The following is a 10,606-nucleotide window of genomic DNA, read 5'->3' on the forward strand; positions in this document are numbered from 1 at the left end:
AAAATATACAAATGAACATGAACCCATACTCAGAAGCATTGGTTTTACATTGGTGGTGAGGAGATACCTTGTCAAGTCATTGGATGACATTCTTTGATATCATTTTATTTTAATTAATTTTAGCTCTCTTTGTAGAAACATAATATGTAAAAAAAAAACAGCCCCTATGCTTATTCCCTTGATTTCTTTGTTTTACATTATTGTTATGTTTAGAGCTTCTAGAATGATATCAAATAATAGCAGTGGTAATGGTATAATTTCTTTATGTTTATTTACATTGGAAAGGGCTCTAATGTTTCTCCATTACATAAAATACTGACTTTTGTTTTACATAAATTTTATTTACCATGTCATGGGAGATAATTTTTAAAGAAAACAATTATCTTTTTAAACAAAATATGATGTTGCCTTTTTTCAACTCTCTCTGTATATGTGTGTGTGTGTGTGTGTGTCTGTGTGTAATCATGTAACTTTATTATTTTGCTTATTTATACTATGGTCTATTCCATTTGCAATTATACTAGGAGTAACTTATTGTTCAGGAAAGTTATTTCAAGCCTCTCCCCTCAAAAATACTTGCCCATATTTTGAAATTTAAGGTAAATACAAATCACATTAAAAACTTGATGCTATTTCCTGGAGGGTTTCTAGTTCCCAGTTGTAATATTAACTGGCCATTTTTAAAAGCTCTATTTTAAAGAGATCATGTATTATCAGGGAACTAAATTACCTATGCTCTCTTTTTTTTCCTTTTTTTCTTTATAAATTGTCTTGTACAGGATGCTCTAATAATTTAGTTTGTACTTTCTCAAAGTCTGTTGTTAGAAAATCCAGAGAAAAAAACCTGATGCCAGATTCTGTTTTCATGAAATATAGTTCTCCAAATATGACTCTGTACAGGACTACAACACTTTCATATCAAGTGGGTAATTCTGTCCAAGGATCACTAAGGAAGCCTTCAAGTATTTTCTGGAGAACAAGAATATTTCAGTACTGAAGTCCTTATTTGAAGTAAATGTTCCTGAGAATACCAGATAATCACCTCTTGAATTCAAATGACATGTGGTTTTAGCTTCTGCATCATATGTGTTCCAGATGCCAACCATGTATTACACAGACAAAATATATATGGGGAGTGGGGATGCATGATGGTATTTATAAAATGCTAGAAATGTTGGATACATTCAGTAGGATTGGCTTTAAAAACTAACAGCTCTCAAACCTGGAAAAGCTGAGAAAGTAGGAAAAAGTAGTTTATGGTCAAGCGCTCTCCCCAAACTGCCCCAACAAAGCTCTAGGAAGTGGGTCCACCTAAGTAACGATCAGGAAATACAAAGAGAAAACACTCTGGATTATTTTATCTAGTCTAAAATTATGATTTTAGATCTCAAGCAAGTAACAAAGATGTGAACTTTGGAAGAGGATTGCCCCTATACCTCTGTGGCTCTGACACTGGGGTGGCATTAAAGATTATTTCTGCTAGATGGTGGTAGGGAAGGCCTATAGTACTATCACTGAGTCTTGAGCAGGATTGTTGATTGAACCGTCAAGTACAATATAGGGGTCGGCTTGTAATGGGATCATTGACTTAGGATACAAATCGATGTTGAAGGTAATGAATGTTTGGGGTTGCCATCCCCAGTACCTCCCCATGTGTCTTTTCATAGCCAAAGGGATCATCAGACTCCAAGTCTGATAACCACCACTGGCTTCTGTAAAGCCCTAGGCATACAGGTAGATGACTGCCTTAAGGGTGCCTATGCAAGCAGGCAGTCATCAGCCAGGACTGGCCCCTCCATGATTTAGCATTGCCCTAGGCAAACAGGAAGCTTCCAGAGGCTTGACCATATGTGCTTCAGCACACACCAACACAACTAGGAACCCAGCTTAGCACCAAGTAAGCTGCCGGAAACCTCTGGCCTCCACCAGTGCAAGCCAACCCCCAGCCCACCTCCGCAGCACAGCACCAGACATGAGGGTCCTCTATGGGCCTAAGTACAATATCAGGACACTACCAGGTAAAGCCAGGCCCTGCAACCACTAGCACAAGAAGCCTGAGACCATGCACCTTCCACCCCTGGAGTAGAGCTCAAATTTAAAAGACAGGAAAAACCCTCCCCCATCAAAAAAAAAAAAAAGAGGATGAGGAACAATTTCAAAACACCTATGGACAAAACCCTAAAGAAAAATGGGAAACAATCTCAAGCCCAGAAAGATCCCATAAAAGAGCTTAAAACAACAAACCTTAAGGGTCATATAAAAGAAAAAGAGGAAGAATTGGTAAAAAATGAGAGTGATGCAAGAGAATCATGAAGAAAAAAAAAAAAGAATCAACGGTCTGGAATATTGCTTAAAATGTAAAATTGACCTAAAGGAAAAAAGAGATACAAAAATCCACTGAAGAAAATAACTCCTTAAAGAGTACAACTGGCCAAATGGAAAAGGAAATACACATATTCAATGTGGCTTCTGCACCCCTGCTCTGCACCTGTGAAAGGTGTCTATGGGACTGCTGCTGAGGCCTGATCTATGGCGACGACAAGGTGGAGGAGCATAATGACCATGTCAGCACCCGCAAAGGTGCGAAAATAAAGCATAAGGAAACTTCTTTTGTGAAATGGCTTACCAGGCAAGGTTGATATTTTGATGCTTGTTGGTATCTAAACTCTTTGTGTTCCTGCCATGCCAGCAGTGACTGCAGATCATAGCCAAAAAATTGTGAAGCTTGGGCTTGCAACCTGGATGATGAGGTGAAGAAAATTCATCAAGTTATAAGGAAGTATAATTATGTTACCATGGACACCTAGTTTCCAGGTATGGTTGCAAGGCTCATTGGAGAATTCAGAAGTAACGCTGACTATCAGTACCAACTATTGAAATGTAATGTATATTTGTAGATAATTCAACTTGGATTAACATTCATGAATGGGTAAGGAGTTCCCTCCAGGAACTTCAACATGACAGTTCAACTTCAAGTTTAATTTAAAGGAAGACCTGTATGTCTAGGACTCCATAGAGCTCCTAGCAACCAGGGGAACCCAGTTTAAAAAGCATGAAGAAGAAGGGATGGAGACATAATCTTTTGCAGAACTTCTCATGACATTAGACATCATGCTGTGTAATTGGGTCAAGTGGCTTTCATTTCACAGTGGTTATGACTTTGGTTATTTACTCAAAATCCTGACCAACTATAACTTTCCTGAAGAAGAACTGGACTTCCTTGAAATCCTCTGACTGTTGTTTCTGGTCATCTATGATGTCAAGCACCTTGGGAAGAGCTGCAAGAACCTTAAGGATGGCCTGCAGGAAGTGGCTGAGCAACTGGAGTTGGAACAGATAGGACCCCAGCACCAGGGAGGATCCAATTTGTTACTGATAGAAATGACCTTTTTCAAAAATGGAGAAATGTTCTTTGAAGATCACATCAAAGATGTCAAGTATTGTGGGCACTTATATGGCCTTGGTTTGTGCTCCTCCTACACGCAGAATGATACAAGGAATGCATATGAAGAGGAGGCCAGCACACAATCCTGACATGAAATGAATGGACATCAGGCACTGGTGTTTGGAACTACACATGTGCTTTTATATAGGTTTGATCTCCAGTTAAATCCCTTGGACAGTAGACAATAAGGCTTTTTCTTTCTGATTATGACCATTCCTTCCACAGATCCTGATAAGTAGAAGAGTCTTCAGGTTAAATTTGTCTGTATAATTATTCCATCTGTTAGTGAGCACGTGTGGCCATGGGGAACATTTGTATCATACTCAGTCGTTTGGTAAACATAGCTAGTTGGTTTTAGCTTGTACACCACACCTCTTTCTCCCATTCCCAGATTAACAAGCACTGACTAGAACTTACTGCATACTTCCAGTATGCAAGAGCTTTAGCTATTTGAGATTGTGGACCATCAATTTGGCACTTTAGAGAGTGACTCGGATCCACTGTTTTAGTAGCAGTTAGGATTTTCATTGCTGTTAGCCTGAAAGTTGATCATTTGCCAGTTTTACACTTGTTTTGGACCCATCCAAGAGTATCTATTTACTGTGCTACAAATTATTGACTTGGAAAAGTTCTCCCAAAGGGGAAGGAGGGGCTCCTAAAGAGTTGAGCCCCTGCACACAGTCCCTGGGACTTTGAAGCTCCTGTTCACCAGGCCTGGTGGGCTTTGGATTGGTCTTTGAATGGGCTTTGGGACTGAAGAAGTGATTAGCAGCAGCTTTATGCCCATGTGCCAGAGCTGCCTGCATTGCATGGCCATGCCTTTGCCTTGATTCACTTTCTTACTTGCTTTTACCTCTCCCTTCCCCAATATGGGATGTCCTTCACCCATTCCCCATAAAAGAGCCCTTGTTTTGACAACTTTACAAGGCAATATATCTAGAGAGAGCAAGTTGCCTTATGTATGTCTTACACCAAATTAAATTAGAAGAGTTCATGTTTTTGTAGTTGCTACAAAGACAAAAATGATTGAGATTTGTTGTAAAACAACAAAATGGCAAGACAAGTTAGAGTGAATAGTCACCTGGGGAGAGTAATGCTTGTTTATTTTGGGTGTATACATTTGCACTATATTTCCTATATATTCACAGAAACTGTGAAATACTTTCTTAGGCATGTAGAGAGGAGTATATGAGCAGGCCAGAACATGTGAAGGAAGATGTTGGTAATGGATAACTTGAATGCTGCTCAGAAATGATGATGGACAGCAAGTCATGGTGACTGTGTGTGTGTGTGTGTGTGTGTGTGTGTGTGTTACCTTCACTTAACTCAAGTCTTATTAGCTGTTTGCCAGCTTGTCTTGCTCCCTTGTACTTTAACATTCTTTTATTGTTAGTTACAATGCTACAACTGGGTGATACTTCTTCAAATTGTTACTTGCAAAACAGAAAGTATTATTTATTTTTTAAAGTTTTTGTAGATAAAGGCTTCAAAAATGATTTCTTACCAAAAATGGCCACATGGAAGCTGACTCTATGAAACATTATGAAGCTACCAAACAATTCAATAAAATAATAAAATGGGAGAAAATGTAAACTACCTCATAGGAAAAACAACTCACCTGGTGTGAAGCCATGCATGAGCAGCTTTCCATAAGACTGCTGCTGTGAACAACTTTTAAGGTTCTGATTACACAGTATAGTGAACACTATTTATTCCATAACAAATCAGAGCAAAACATTCACAGTAAATCAAGTTACAACATTCATAATGTTACCACTCATCACAGAATATCAAAATATAGCATTTACAACAATTTATCATAGAAAGGGCCACATAGTTTTCACCAGAGTGGTCACAAAGTTTTCAACAAAGAACAACCATTTAGTAACTCAATCATTCAATCATCGTTAAGGAGGCTTGCCTCTTTAAGAGACACAAAGTACAACATTCAAAGTTCTCCACTCATGGGGCACTCTAGTTAACTTAATCAGTCACTTATTCAGTCACTTATTCACTATTCAATCATCAGAAAATACACCTGCCCTCCACCCCTAGGTCACTAGTAAATTAAAATTTCTCAGTCACTACACAGTATCCAAGCAAAGTTTTCTTTTAGCCTGACTCTGAGTGGTCTCTCAGATTCCCTGGATTCCCTTCTATGGTTCCAGATCCTCACTGGATATACCAAAATGTCACCTGAGTTCAAAGGCAGACAGCTCCCAGGTCCTTGTCCAGCTCTCCTAGCACTTCCTGTTCCATGCTGGAGCTCACAGCACCCAGTCCACCTTAAATACTTCATAGTATCTGTTCCCAGGGAAGTCAAGGCTCAACAAAACCACAAAAAGGTTCATACAAAGTACTAGCCTCACAGTCATGCTTCCTCAATCTTTGGCAGCTCTGACTGTCCCCTCAGAAATCCTCAGCAGCTCCAGCTGGCCCTCAGGTCTGACTGGCCCTCAGAAATCCTCAGCAGCTCTTGCTGGTCATTGGACTCAGCAGATGTTTCAGCTCATTCCCAGAATTAAAATCACTTCACCCAGATTCCCAAAATCAAAATCATTCTCTCCAAACTGAAGAGCTTTTCCTCTTCAGTGTCCCTGGTGCTGGCAGCTTCTGCCTACATGAAGCTTACTCCAAGAAGATCTGTCTGACCCACCAGGGACTTCTCCTTATATACACATGGCATTAGCTCCTTCCTGTTTCAGCCAACCCATTCCTGTTACATCAGCAACAGGGGTTCATAACTTCTGTTTCTTTAATAGAAGCTTGGTTAATTACTAAGTGCTAAGTACCTGTTACCTTTGCCAATACAAAAGGATCTTCAAATTCAAATTACATTACCATTACACCTGGAAAATAGATCCAAGAGAGAAAATGTCAGAATCATTATACTTCCTGAAAGTCATAACCAAAAGAAGGACCTGGACAGAATCTTTCAAGAAATTATCAAGGAAAACTGCCTTGATGTCCTAGAACCAGAGGGCAAAAATAGGTATTGGAAGAATCCACCTATCACCTCATGAAAGAAATCCCCAAATAAAAACTCCAAGGAACATTATAGCCTAATTTCAGAGGTATCAGGTCAAGGAAAATATACAAATGGCAAGAAAGAAACAATTCAAATATCAGGGAGTCACAATCAAGATCACAAAGGACCTGGCAATACTAAAAAAAAAAGATTAGAGATCATAGAAAATGGGACCTAAGGCTGCAATTAAGAATCACTTACTCTTCAAAATTAAGCATAACACATAAAGGGGAAAAATGGTCACTCAACGAAGTAAAAGGAATCAAGCCTTCATAAGGAAAAGAGCAGAACTAAATTTAAAAAATACCTCCAATTTCAAAACCCAAGAGAAGCATAAAGAGGTAAAAAAGGGAAAAAAAGCAAAATGTATTCAATAGAACTAAACAGTTTACCTCCCTATGTGGGAAGATGATACTTGTTACTTTTAAAAATTATATCACTAACAATACTAGATAGAAGGTATATACATAGAAGATACCAGTATAAGGTAAATATGAGGGAATAACAGGAAAAAAATTTGAGGGATAAGAAAGAGGAAAGGGATGCAGAATGAAGGGAGGTGTAGAATGAAATTAATTATCACATGTGAAGAGTTGAGAAAGAACTATTAGAGCGGAGGGAAAGATGGGAGGGTGGATGATGGACATTGCTTGAATCTTACTCTCATTGGTATTGGCTCAAAAAACAAATAATATACACAGTCAATTGAATTTAGAAATCTATTTTTCCTGATAGGGAAGTAGGAAGGGAGGAGATTAAGTAAAGAAGCAGGGAGGGGCTGACATAAGGGAGGGCAGATCAGGGGAAGTGGTAGATAGAAGCAAAAAACTGGTGATGTGGGAATCTATATACAAATTTCTCTCATGCATATTGATGCAAAATTTTAATTAAAATATTAGAAAAGAAATTATAGCAATTTATCAACAGGGTAATACACTACGACCAGGTGTGATTTATACTAAGCATGAGGGCAGGTTCAATCTTAGGAAAGCTATCAGCATAATTGACCATATCAATAACAAAACTAAAAGAAATCATATGATTATCATAATAGATGCAGAAAAGTTTTTGACAAAATGCAACACCCAGTCCTATTAAAAAACACTAGAAAATATAAGAATAAAGGGAGTTTTCCTTAAAATGATAAGTAGCATTCATCTAAAACAATCAGCATGCATTATATGTAATGAGAATAAACTGGAAGCATTTCCAATAAGATCAAGGGTGAAACAAGGATGTCCATTTTCAGCACTGCTTTTCAATATCATACTAGAGATGTTAACTTTGGCAATAAAAGAAGAAAAAGAAATAGAAAGAATTAGAGTAGGCAATGAAGAAACTATATTATCACTCTTGGCAGATATAATAATATACTTAGGGAATCCTAGAGAATCAACTAAAAATTGACAACTTTAGCAAAATAGCAGGATATAAAATAAACCAATATAAATCATAAGCATTTCTATATATCACCAATAAAGCCCAGCAGAAAGAGATAGAAAGAGAAATTTCATCTAAAATAATTATAGATGATATAAAATGTTTGGGAGTCTACTTGCCAAGACAAATCCAGGAATTATATGAACACATTCACAGAACACTTTTACAAAAATAAGGTCAGCTCTAAATGGTGGGAAAATGAAAAGCCGCTCATGGGTAGGTTGAGGTAATAAAATAAAAATTACAATTCTCCCTAAAATAATTTACTTATTCTGTCCCTTATCAATCAAATTACCAAAAAAATATTTTATAGAGCTAGGGAAATACAACAGCAACAAAATTCTTCTGGAAGAGAATAAAATGTCAAGAATATCAAAGAAATTAATGAAAAGGAAATGCAAAGGAAATTGGCCCAGCCCTACCCAATCTAAAACTATATTATAAAATAGCAATCATCAAAACTATTTGGTACTGTCTAAGAAATAGAGTTGTGGGTCAGTGGAATCAATTAGGTATACCAGATAGAATAATCACTGACTCTAGTAATCTACTGATTGATAAACCCAATTAATCTAGTTTCTCACATAAGAACTGTTTGACAGTAATGAATTTGACGTAAGAACGATTTGCTGGGACAACTTGAAATTAGAATGAGAGAAAATAGCAAAAGACCAACATCCTACACTAAATGCCAAAATAAGATAAACATTGGGTAAGATCAAAATGATTTAGATATAAATATGGCAAATATAAACAAACTAGTAGAACAAGAAAACATTTACCTGTCAGATCTATGGAGAAGGGAGAAATTTCTGTCCCAGCAAGAGATAGAGAACATTATGAAATGTAAAATGGATAATTTTATTTATATAAAATTTAAAAAAATTTGCACAAACAAAGCCAATGCAGCCAATATTATAAGGAAAGCAGAAATCTGGGAAACATTTTTTACTGACAGTGTTTCTAATAAAGGTCTCCTTTCTAAAATATATCAAGAACTGAGTCAAATTTATAATAATATAAGTCATTCCTCAATTGATAAATGATCAAAGGTTATGCCTAGGAATTTTTCAGATGAAGAAATTAAAACTATCTCTTTTCATATTAAAAAAATGCTCTAAATCATTTCTCATTGAGAAATGTGAATTAAAACAACTCTGAAGTACCATCTCACAGCTGTCAGATTGGCTAATATAACAGAAAAGGGAAATGATGGGTGTTGAAGAAGATGTGAGAAAACTGGAACACTAATGCATTGTTGGTGGAACTATGAACTGGTGTATCCATTCTGAAGAATAATTTGTAACTCCACCCCCCAAATTATAAAATTATGCATACTCTTTGGTCCAGCAATAACACGACTAGTTTTGTATCACAAAGAGGTCATAAAAATGGAAAACAAACCACATGAACAAACTTATTTATAGCAGCTCTTTTGTGGTGACAAAGAATTGGAAATTGATGGGATACCTATCAAATGAATAATTATTAAGTTAGTTGTGGTATAAGAATGTAATGGAATACTATTGTGCTATAAGAAATGATGAGCAGGCAGATTTCAGAAATACCTGGAAAGATTTACATGAACTTATGCTGAATTAAGTGAACAGAACCAGGAAAACATTGTATACAGTAGTAGCAACACTGTGTTGAGCAACTTTGATAGACTTGACTCTTCTCAGCAATGAAATGATTTAAGTCTATTCTAAAAGACTCAAAATGGAAAAAAAAAACAAACTACATTCAGAGAAAGAACTATGTAGTTTGTGTGCAGGTTGAAGCATACTATTTTTCACTTTTTTTGTTCTTTTTTTGGTTTTCCATTTTTTCTGATTCTTCTTTCACAACAAGACCAGTGTGGAAATATGGTTAATATAATTGTACATGTATAGCCTATATCAGTTTGCCTGTTGTCTCAGGGAGGGAATAGGGAGGCAAGAAAAAAAGTTTGGAACTCAAAATCTTATTAAAGTGAATGTTGAAAACTATATTTATATGTAATTGGAAAAAATAAATAATGTTAAAATAAAGTCCATTTCAAAAGATAAAACATGCTATTACGAATGAAATAAAAACCATGAAGGAAATAATTAGAAAAGAAGTAAGAATTCTGGGAAGATATTTAAGTGGAAAATTAACATCTCAGTACTAATTCTACAAGCCTTAAACCACCTAAGAACTCTTTAAAATTTAGAATATACCTTGAGTCAATATGAATTAGTATTATATGAGACAATATGAAAAGTATCAAAGCAGAGGCAGAATAATGGGAAGAATGAGAGAAAGTTTAAGGTATCACAGATGAACAAACCTAGAAAAGAGAATCAAAAGGAAATAATTTACAGGTCATTGGGCTACCTGAAAATTATGACTAAAAAAAATCTACCTGAAGGATTTTTTAAAAATCATGATAGAGAAATATGTAGTTCTATTATAACTAGAGGGAAAAGTGAAAATAGAAGGAATACACCAAACACCTACTGAAAAACAAAAAACAATAAAACAGTGACAACAACAACAGAACTCAACGTGAATGAGTAATCCAAAGATACCAAGCAAGAATGAAATGTTTTCATGTTATCTGAGGGAGATGAAACACATTTCCCCATGAGAAAAATAAAAAGTAACAGAAATCATACAAAGAATGAGAGAGAGAGAGAGAGAGAGAGAGAGAGAGAGAGAGAGAGAGAGAG

General features: G+C 36.3%; 1 pseudogene; it reads left to right on the forward strand.

Moving 5' to 3' along the window:
• Nucleotides 1–2,682: 2,682 nt before the first annotated feature.
• Nucleotides 2,683–3,534, forward strand: LOC138145462 (CCR4-NOT transcription complex subunit 7 pseudogene; annotated as a pseudogene).
• The last annotated feature ends 7,072 nt before the right edge of the window (nt 3,535–10,606 follow it).

The sequence above is a fragment of the Petaurus breviceps genome, unplaced genomic scaffold (genome assembly GCF_028583685.1).
Source record: "Petaurus breviceps papuanus isolate PSGF00001 unplaced genomic scaffold, PetGlider_PUasm1.0 90740, whole genome shotgun sequence".
NCBI lineage: Eukaryota > Metazoa > Chordata > Mammalia > Diprotodontia > Petauridae > Petaurus > Petaurus breviceps.